Source organism: Schistocerca americana, chromosome 3 (assembly GCF_021461395.2).
Source record: "Schistocerca americana isolate TAMUIC-IGC-003095 chromosome 3, iqSchAmer2.1, whole genome shotgun sequence".
NCBI lineage: Eukaryota > Metazoa > Arthropoda > Insecta > Orthoptera > Acrididae > Schistocerca > Schistocerca americana.
This window is the reverse complement of record NC_060121.1, coordinates 898702100-898710293: the sequence shown is the minus strand read 5'-3', so window position 1 is coordinate 898710293 and position 8194 is coordinate 898702100.

The window sequence follows — 8194 nt, the reverse complement described above, 5'->3', positions numbered from 1 at the left end:
GTCGGCATATAGATGGTAGTTGCAGGAGTGAATCACTGAAGAAATATCATTAATGTACAGTGAGAAGAGTAACGGACCAAGGACGGAGCCTTGGGGAACTCCAGAGCGCACGTTTTTCCATGATGACTTTTCCGACCCACAAATGACTTGTTGACTTCTGTTTTTGAGGTAGCTGTCGAACCATTGTATTGCGCTGTTTGAGAAATTCAGCTGCTTCATTTTAATCAGTAATATATCAAAGTCAACTGTAACAAAAGCCTTGCTAAAGTCAAGCAGTGTTAGGATGGTAGCTTCACGTCTGTCCATAGCATGTTTAATGTCATCAGTTACTTTGATTAATGCAGTTGCTGTACTATGGTGCTTTCGAAAGCCCGACTGATATTTGTCGTGGATGTTATGAGTTTTGAGGTAATCCGTCAGCTGTTCATGGACGATGTATTCTAGGGCTTTAGATATTGCAGGTAGTATGCTGATCGGCCTGTAGTCACCAGGCGACTTAGGGTTGTCAGTCTTGGGTATAGGCTGAATTAAACTTTCCTTCCACTCAGTGGGATATGTACTACTGACAAGAGACAGGTTGAAGATGTCTGTGATAACTGGAGTAATAGTGTCTACGACGTTCTTAATCATGCCAATGCTCACTCCATCATTTCCTACTGCCTCGGAAGAGATTCTCATAACTGCCTTGTGTACTGTGCCGGTAGTGACATGTTTTAGGAAAAACTTGTCTCTCGAGAGATTGGGGCTGGTAATTTGTCGCTGCGTGGCAGTTTGCAGCTGTTGAGAAGAAATCGTTTAATTCTTCTGCAAACGCTTGATAAACAGCGTCAGCTCTTCGCTTCCCTATACCGAAACTGCGCAGCTTTTTCCACAGTGCAGCAGGTTTTGATATGCCACATACGACAGAGCGGGCATGTCTGATTTTGGCATTCCTCACACTTTGCTTGGTTCTATTCCGGAGTTTCCTATAAGCTTCGTACGCCTCGGGAGTTGGGTTACGTTTGAAGGCCCTATGTGCAGCATCACGTTTATTCATTAACTGGCATAATGCAGTGGTGAGCCACGGAGCGGGAGCTCTCTTTACCTTGACAGTGCGTTGAGGAGCATGTTTATCATACATTGCAATAATTTTGCGACATAAGTCCCGAATTTTTCCGTCTAAAGTCGGTTCATTGCTTATATCATGCCAAGGGATGTCTGAGCAATGCTTTTGAAGAGCGTCATGATTAACATTTTTTAGGTTTCTGTAGGTTACCAGGTGAGATTTTTCTTTGGTAGTATGCACTGGGTAATTTAAGAATATCACGTCATGAGCAGAGAGTCCCGGAGCGGATGTCTGATTGGCGCGAATTTTTTTATCTGGTCGCTTTGTTGCTATTATATCTATGAGTGTATGGCTGTGTGGCGTGTGATGAGTTGGGTCCAGCGGCATTAAACTCATATCATTGGAGTGGAACAGTCTCCTTAGTTTTTCTGCAGAGGGAGATTTTAACTGTAAGTCGATGTTTGTGTCGCCCATAATGATTATGTGTTCATACATCGTCACGAGCGAGGACAGGGCAGACTGAAAGGAGGACATAGCACCGACGTTTGGAGGTTTATAGATTACTCCAATTAGCTGTTTCTGATTTGTTGTATTTATTTCGAAAAACAAGAACTCTGCTTCTCCTTCGCCCTTTGCATCCGATGTGCATAGTATAGTAGGTCTCAGATCAGAGCGAAGATAGGCACCCACACCACCCCCGCGTCGTGTTTCACGATCTGCCCTTAGGAGAGAGTAACCAGTGATTCGGATAGCGTCGGAAGAAATGTTTGGTTTCAACCAAGTTTCAGAGACGAGGATAATATGGAACAGTGTTATCTTAGAGGAAGACACTCACAAGAGGTGCACGGTGGGGGCGCGAATTGTCGTCCATTAATACTAATGCCTCGCCGCATACATTATTGCACTATCGGTGCCGTTACGGCACCGTCCTTGACCACCAGCAGCGTACGACGGCCCCACATAATGCCACCCCAAAACAGCAAGGAACCTCCACCTTGCTACACTCGCTGTACAATGTGTTAAGGCGATCAGCCTCGCTGGTTGCCTCCAAACACGTCTCCGACGATTGTCTGGTGCCCGCATCTCGTGGTAGTGCGGTAGCGTTCTCGCTTCCCACCCCGGGTTCCCGGGTTCGATTCCCGGCGGGGTCAGGGATTTTCTCTGCCTCGTGATGGCTGGGTGTTGTATGATGTCCTTAGGTTAGTTAGGTTTAAGTAGTTCTAAGTTCTAGGGGACTGATGACCATAGATGTTAAGTCCCATAGTGCTCAGAGCCATTTGAACCATTTTTTTGATTGTCTGGTAGGTGTCATACGCGACACTCATCGGTGAAAAGAACGTGATGATAATCCTGAGCGGTCCATTCGACATGTCGTTGGGGCCATCTGTACCGCGGTGCAAAGATAGAGCTCGTCATGGAAGTCTGGAGTGAATTTGCGCATCATGCAGCCTACTGTGCATAGTTTGAGTCGTTACACGACGTGCTGTGGTTGCACGAAAAGCATTATTCAACATGGTGGCGTTGCTGTCAGGATTCCTCCGAGCCATAATCCGTAGTTAGCGGTCATCCACTGCAATAGTAGACCTTGGGCGGGGTGAGCGAGACATGTCATGGACAGTTCCTGTCTCTCTGTCTCCCCTTCATGTCCGAACAAGATTGCTTTGGTTCACTCCGAGACTACTGGACACTTCCCTTGTTGAGAGCCCTTTTTGGCATAAAGTAGCAATGCGGACGCGATCGAATTGCGGTATTGACCTTCTAGGCATGGTTCAGCTACAGACAACACGAGTCGTGTACCTCCTTCCTGGTGGAATGACTGGAACTGATCGGCTGGCGGATGCCCTCCGTCTAATAGGCGCTGCTCATGCATGGTTGTTTACATCTTTGGGCAGATTTAGTGACATCTCTGAACAGTCAAAGGGACTGTGTCTGTGATACAATATCCACAACATCTGTCTTCAGGAGTTCTGGGAAACGGGGTGATGCAAAACGTTTTTGATACACAAGAGCAATGTTGCTCGCCCCGGTTTATTCTCCTTTCTTTACCTGCTTGTTTCCTCTCGCCTCTGGGTCGATGTATGCATATCTCGCCTTCTATATGAGCTTTAACCTCACAATATATTGTTAACTAAAGGTATCTTATGTTTCGTTTAAAAAATACTTCTCCTCCACATGGAATTTATTTAAAGATAATAATGTTGCTGTCGATTACACTTCTAGCTTCGACTGTTTCGGCGGCGCTGAGTCCGCCATTATGTGTGCTAAAAATATTTTAGAGTTTGCAAGTTTCACTCGCAAAACGAAAGTAATTCTTAGCGCTGTCATGAATTTTTACAGTCAGTTTTTAATATTAAATTTGGTTAATATTTTTGATTACAAAACTTATTCAGAGATTTAAACCTCTGGTTTAAAATTTTTCAGTTAATTCAAAAGATTAAAAGTTAACTCAACAGAGATAATGTTAAAGAAATTCTTTTGCAAATTATTTCAATAATACGCGGGTGTTTGTACCAGTCTTTCTTTCTGTGTACAACTAAAATAATTTGCTGGGAAAAGAAATCATTTCATCTCTACATTATCGTTGGGTTAGTTGCAGGTTATGTTACGTTGGCATTTGTTGAAAGAGAGCACATTTCCATTAGTGATAAATACACTACTGGCCATGAAAATTGCTACACCACGAAGATGACGTGCTGTTTACAACATCGTGATGGTCGCATCCGTATTTGGCGACATCGCGATGAACGCACATTGGAAGCGTGTATTCGTCATCGTCATACTGGCGTATCACCCAGCGTGATGGTATGGGGTGCCATTAGTTACACGTCTCGGTCTCCTCTTGTTCGCATTGACGGCACTTTGAACAGTGGACGTTACATTTCAGATGTGTTACGACCCGTGGCTCTACCCTTCATTCGATCATTGCGAAACCCTACATTTCAGCAGGATAACGCACGACCGCATGCTGCAGGTCCTATACGGGCCTTTCTGGATATAGGAAATGTTCGACTGCTACCCTGGCCGGAACATTCTCCAGATCTCTCACCAACTGAAAACGTCTGGTCAATGGTGGCCGAGCAACTGGCTCGTCACAATACGCCAGTCACTACTTTTGATGAACTGTGGTATCGTGTTGAAGATGCATGGGCAGCTGTACCTGTCACGCCATTCAAGCTCCTTTTGACTCAATGCCCAGGCGTATCAAGATCTATGCACCCAAATTGCTTGAAAATGCAATCACATGTCAGTTCTAGTATAATATATTTGTCCAATGAATACCCGTTTATCATCTGCATTTCTTCTTGGTGTAGCAATTTTAATGGCCAGTAGTGTAACTTTATGCCTGGGTATTGAGATTATGTCACGCTACGGATATTTATAACGCATTTACTCGCGCTCAAAATATACGTGGCGTTCCAAAAACAATATTCAATATTTAGACTACTGCGTTACATCATTATTGTTACATTATCATAGCTGTAGATTGCGACCGACGCCTGCACGCGTATTTCAAACCACACGTAGCAATCGGCACCGACTCACACAAACTAACTAAGTTAATCTGACATCACAACTATTACACTGAAAGGAGATAATGGTACAAGTGCTGAGCAGTGAATGTATTCAGCCAGCTGACGGTCAGGCGTGACCGATTAGCAGAGCGAGATAGACTTGGAATATGTTACGCCTTTTTTGTCGTAACAAAAAAGTTATAATTATAAAAATTATTTTTTCCATCTTTTTTCTTGCTTTATGCGCTGCTGATTGTAAGTTTGCTTACATAGGTCTTGGAGTATACGGAACGTGTACTGACTTATCTAGCAAACGAAACATATAGTGACACATCTATTTTCAGCAATAAATTCTGCATGGAAAATTCGGTAACAGAAATTTACGAATATCGGAGAAAAGCATCATATCAAACCATTGGAGTAGGGATGCTGTGTGTCATTGTCAGAGACGGAAAAATCCTCCATATCAAACAGTTGTGTAGCCGTGCGTCATTGTTGGAGGCGAGGCGTTTGGTATATTTGAAACTTTAATGCGTCTTTACGGATGGAGGAGTTAAACAAACAATGAAGTAGCCGTCAGTTACCAAATGTCTCGGACTGGGCAATTTATACAGTGCACTTCTGGAACCGTGACAAATTGAGTATGGAGAATTTTTTATCGCTCAGTGGATGTTCGGGAAGAATTTTCAGTTGCCATAATAAATGCATCCTGTTGTCTACAAAATTATGTGCCACAAAGAAGTGGCTACAAATTTGAGGATATATTGTACGTCCTTCCAGATCTACGAATTCCCCAGGTTCTCTACAGGCTGTCTGAAGTCATCGTAAAATTTGTTTTGGGATGCAAGCAAGGTCTGTTTGCTTCGACAATGAGTGCATACAGACTTAAGGCACCTTACACAAGTTCTCCACGAGACAGCCTGCTCACAATTGGCAGCGCTGAGTCAGCTGGCTGTCTCGGACTGCAGAGCACGTCGTGATTTTATTGACTGCCGCAGTCAGTCTGCCTCGTGCGTTACAGCCGTTACACTACCGACTCGGTCCCGTTCACCTGCCAATACGTGGCCCCTCCCACCACTAAAATTCTCAAGAACTATACGTAAGGAGCCAACGATGAGAATGCAGCACCTTTCTTAGATTTATGACACACTCGATTATGCGCCCTCCTTCACAGAATTACGCAATTCGTTCGTGTTTTTAGTGCTACAAAATGAACCAAGCAAGAACTTAGTCGTTTCTGACTATTAACACCACCAGACTATTAATCTAAAGACTCCTAAAACGTTTATGGAAAAATACTGCTGGGCGCCTGAAGTCATCCAAAGACATTAGGGATTAATTTGAGTGAGCTTTACGTTAGAATATGGAATAAATTTTCGATACGACATACATCTATGCAATTACGTGGAGCTTTGAGTTTAAAAAATTTCGGAGGAGACACTGGTTTCGAGTGTATAAAGAGTTCGTAATGTTCCGGCACACTTGCGAATTTTCTCTCGTGAAAGTGACAAGGGACAATTTGAAACCGTTTTCCGTCTTCCTACAGCAATTATTGTAGCAAAGTCTTACCCCCGACTGAAAAATAAGTAGTTCATCTATGTTGCTTTCCATAAACAAGGAAGGCTTATAGCAAACTTCAGACATTCAATAGCCAAATAAATGACAAAGAAATCGGGACATGAATTTCGAACGACATTACGACGTAAAAAGAAGATTTTATTTGGAATACGATTTGAGAAGTGAAATTAAAGTGGAATCACAACATATTATTTGCCAAAAACTGCAGCAGAATTGATCATTTCTCAATTTTTGCCGAAGAAGGCTGTGAGCAGAAAGTCATGTATAGTAGCCATAATTAAAGATGAGTTCAGGAGCGTATTTCATGGGTAAAAAGAATGTTCATTAGCATCACAATGGCAAATCTCCATAAATCAAATAAAGTTACTAACGAGACTTTAAAAAAAGAGTTGCTTTGAAAACTAATTAAAATACAAAAAGTGAATTCATTTATAAATGACAAAAAATTGGAGCAATAAATGGCACTGGATTTCAAATTTACTATTCTTCTTCACACTTCTTATTCAAAGGTGACGAATAATTGTTTATATCGTGTAAGTGAATAACGTTTCTAATAATATTTGTTATTAATGAATATTAATTTATATCTGGTTGTCTCGAATGAAAAACAGCCCGCAGTTGCACTGAATTATGGTTATTTTAAACCTTGACCTAGGTTTCTGCTATAATAATGTAGCCTTCTTCAGAAGTTATACACACTAATAAATGAAAAATGTCTTAGCCCAGTGACCGGCCGCTGGCCGAGTGGTTCTAGGCGCTTTAGTCCGGAACCGCAAGACTGCTACGGTCGCAGGTTCGAATCCTGCCTCGTGCATAAACGTGTGTGATGACCTCAGATGTTAAGTCCCATGGTGCTCAGAGCCATTTCTTAGCCCAGCGGCTGCGTCAAGACCAATAAAATAACTTCATCAGACATAAGCCTTTTTTCGATCATAAGTAAAATTACATATGTCACCGTATGTGCTCTGCCACTACCTCTGTTATACTGGGCGCACGGCGTCAAATTTAACGACCGTGCTGATGAAGTTATTTTATTGGTCTTGACTCAGCCGCTGGGCTAGGACATTCTTCATTTATTAGTGTGTATGACTTCTGAAGCAGGCTATATTATTATAGCAGAAATCAAAGTCAAGGTTTAAAACAAACATAATTTAGTATAACTGTGGGCGTTTTTCATTCGAGACAGTTTCGTAATGGTTGCTGACGTCGCTGTCATGATGAAAATAATGTTGTATATGATTGATTGATTTGTGGGAGGGTACCAAACAGCGAAGTCATCAGTCCTAGCGGATTAGGGAATGGCAGGGAAGGAAGTCAGTCATGCCCTTTCAAGGGATCAATCCCAGTAGTTTCCTGAAGCTAATTAGGAAAACCACGGAAAACCTAAATCAGGATCGCCGGGCACGGGTTTGAACCGTCGTCCTGCTGAATGTGCGTCCAGTGCGCTAACCACTGCACCATTTCGCTCGGTAATTTGTATCTGTATTTGATATATCTGTATTTCACTCACATAAATTTCCCCCAAGTCTGGTGCTAAGCGAAGCGGATCGCGCATGCGCACACTACAAATTTGCGGTCTGTGTGGAAGTGAGTGCAGGCGCGTGAAATCCGCGTGGCTGCGGACAAGCCCTCACGCAGCTGCGCCAGCCACGTGGACGGGAGTACACGCGCTCACGCGGCTATCATTAGCTTCGGTATTCTTCAGCTATTTCCGCCAACGTTCGCGAATCGTATTCGTGCTCTGGTTTGTACATAGCAGGCGCGTAAGAGCCACGCGAATAGGCCACGTGCTTGCAGTGCTCTATATGGACCACGGCAGAGGAGAGATGTCGAGTTGTATGCCTCAATCCATCTGACATAAGCTGCAGAGCCAGGACGATGTGCACTCAGGCTATGTAGCAGTGTGTGTGTGTGTGTGTGTGTGTGTGTGTGTGTGTGTGTGTAGCCTAATGCCCTAAGTTCCTAATTATATTTTGAGATATGAGTGATTACCTTTTCCTTTACTGTTATATTCCACTCTCGACTTTCCGGTACCATAGTAGTTTGTCTTTCATTATAA